This window comes from Octopus bimaculoides, chromosome 7 (assembly GCF_001194135.2).
Source record: "Octopus bimaculoides isolate UCB-OBI-ISO-001 chromosome 7, ASM119413v2, whole genome shotgun sequence".
Taxonomy (NCBI): Eukaryota; Metazoa; Mollusca; class Cephalopoda; order Octopoda; family Octopodidae; genus Octopus; species Octopus bimaculoides.
The window spans coordinates 49095137-49098002 of NC_068987.1; the positions used below are offsets into that span (position 1 = coordinate 49095137).

Sequence of the window (2866 nt, forward strand, 5' to 3'; positions counted from 1 at the left end):
TATATATATATATATATATATATATATATATATATATGAATTGACAACACCCTTCATATCCCACCAAACATAGAGATTAACTTTTTACAAGTGTAGTCTTGGTGTAGAAATGGACTCGCATCTTTCATTGGGTGCTGAACATTATTGTTTTCATTGGATGTGATTATAGAGAATCCACTTTTCATCACTTGTAATGGTTCTACTCAGGAAAGGTTTGGTAGCAAGTCTATCTATTCTTCAATGACAAACAGAAGACAACTCTTTGATTAAGTTGATAATCAAGTTAGAGAATGAGGGACTCACTATCAAGTTTGACACTTTTCCTAGTTCATGAAGGTGTTTTATGATCAAAGTATGACTTGGATTGAACTACTTTTTAGCTCTTGTTTGCTTTGGGTTTTCCTTGGTGGTCCAGATCTGCAAGAAAAAAAATTTCCTGAAAATAAATCATCTCTATAGGCAGCTGAACGGCTATTGGCTGTGGGACCCTCATATATTGAGGTCAACAGGAGAATCCACTACATATGCATGTATATACATACATGGTTATACTTATGTATATGTACGTGCAGGTGTGGCTGCATGGTTAAGAAATTCACTTTACAACCACATAGTTTTGAATTCAGTTCAACAGCACAGTGCCTTGGGCAAGTATCTTTCACTGGATCCTTGGGATGACTAATGCCTTGTGAATGAATTTGGTAGACAGAAACTGTATGGAAGCCTATTGTGTGTGTGTGTGTATATATATATATATATATATATATATATATATATATGTATGTATATATATCATCATCATCATCATCATCATCGTTTAACGTCCGCTTTCCATGCTAGCATGGGTTGGACGATTTGACTGAGGACTGGTGAAACCAGTTGGCTACACCAGGCTCCAATCTGATTTGGCAGAGTTTCTACAGCTGAATGCCCTTCCTAATGCCAACCACTCAGAGAGTGTAGTGGGTGCTTTTACATGTCACCCGCACGAAGGCCAGTCAGGTGGTACTGGCAACAGCCATGCTCAAAATGGTGTATTATATGTGCCACCCGCACAAGAGCCAGTCCAGGGGCACTGGCAACGATCTCACTCGAAAATCCTTACACGTGTCACGAGCACAAGTGCCAGAAAGGCGACGCTGGGCACAGGTGCTATCCCGATGCTATATATATATGTATATGTGCATGTGTGTGTGTGTGTGTATGAATAAAAAGCCAATGATCGAAACAAATGTAAGATAAAAGAATATATATATATGATCCATATCTGACAATAGAGAGCAGTCACCATATTCCCAGCCGTATCGGCTAACTCTGATGAACATAAGGTTATATAATTGGATTGTTATCTAATACTCCATTGTATTCCTTGTGTGAAACTGATTGGTAAGATCAGCCATGATGGAGATATAATACTATACATTTTGGATAATATATATACGGTATTTGCAGGGGGTTATGTTTCTAGAGCACCTCCGAATAATGCAAAACCTATAAATGTCAAAATATAACGTAAAATATTATATATATATATGATATTTAATAATAATTTAATAAAATGTATGATCACTCTCCAATAATGGATGATATTGATTTAAGATGATGATGGTGATGATAAAAATAATGAAGGTAATGACTGCACAGAAAAGAAGATTTAAAGCTCTTCAGGTGATGCCTCTTCATCAGGTGTTTTAGGGGATGTTGTATCTTCTTGCAAGTCTTTCTTGGTGGGCTTGAGGAACATTGTGATGAAAAATTGCTGTTGAAGGTGGTGTTAGCAGGGAGGAACTCAACTTGGACTCCTTCATGATTCAAATCCAAAGAGTGACCACCATAATTAGCCATAACAAGCAACACCTTGAATTCCATGTATATGCTTTGAGGTATTCCTTGGCTTGAAGAATGAAGCATTGGTGGAGCCAATTCACTGTTAGACTTTGGGCAATCCAGGTCTTGGGGTTGTGCATCCAGTGGACAGGCAGCAGGATTTTATTCTTATTTTTGAAGGCCCTCAGGTTCGTGAACTTGTACGTTCTGGAAGGCATCTTCTTCCAGAACAAGCCAGTCTCATCCATATCGAAAATTTGTTCTGGCTTGTGTCCCATCTCCTTGATAATCTGCCTGAAGGTCTCAAGGTACTTTTTGGTGGCGTCTTTGTTGGCCGATGCTGTCTCTCCATGCAGGGAAACATACTTTATTTTAAACCATTTCTTGAAACGGTCAAACCCTCCCTTGCTGGCTTGAAAATCTTTGGGCTCCGGTGCTGTCCATGGTCTTGGTTGAGGTTCTTTGATGCCTTCTTCTTCATCTCCTCTGTTGAACCGCTGGTATAGTTTCTATGCTTTCTCATGGATGATGATACCACTCAAGGGAATGCTTTTCTTCTTGCAGTTACTGATCTACAATGCCAAGGTTGATTCCGTCCTGACCAAGTGCTTATTTCTCACTGTTGTTATCTTTTTAGCACTTTCACAGAAACTTATTGCTACAGTTGACCTGATCGCTATCTCATTCTTCTTTATGTAGCGTATAGTGCTTTCACTGACATCATAACAACGATCTGCTGCAGCATAACTTTTACCTTCTTGGAGCATATCCAGCAGTTGTACCTTCTCATGGAACATCATAACCTTCTTCTGGCCCTTAAGTTCACTGCCAGTAGCCTTAAAAGGTGTAGGGCATTTGGGTGGAATCTTAGGGCTTTAATAACATGCTGTGAAAAGCACAGCACTCAACAAAACACTTGAGATAGCTACTGGATGCAGTTTCCCCCCCCCCCCAAAAAAAAAAACGTACAAAGAAATCTTCCTTGCATCTAATATACGCATACCACCGAATGGGAGATTAAGCAGAAATTAAAAATAAT

The 2866-nt window shown here is 39.0% G+C and overlaps 1 long non-coding RNA gene across 1 annotated transcript in view; it reads right to left on the reverse strand.

The window, feature by feature from the left end:
* Positions 1 to 2866, reverse strand: part of LOC128248377 (uncharacterized) — a 32367-nt gene that overhangs the window by 28624 nt on the left and 877 nt on the right. The gene's annotated exons all lie outside the window — the stretch shown is intronic.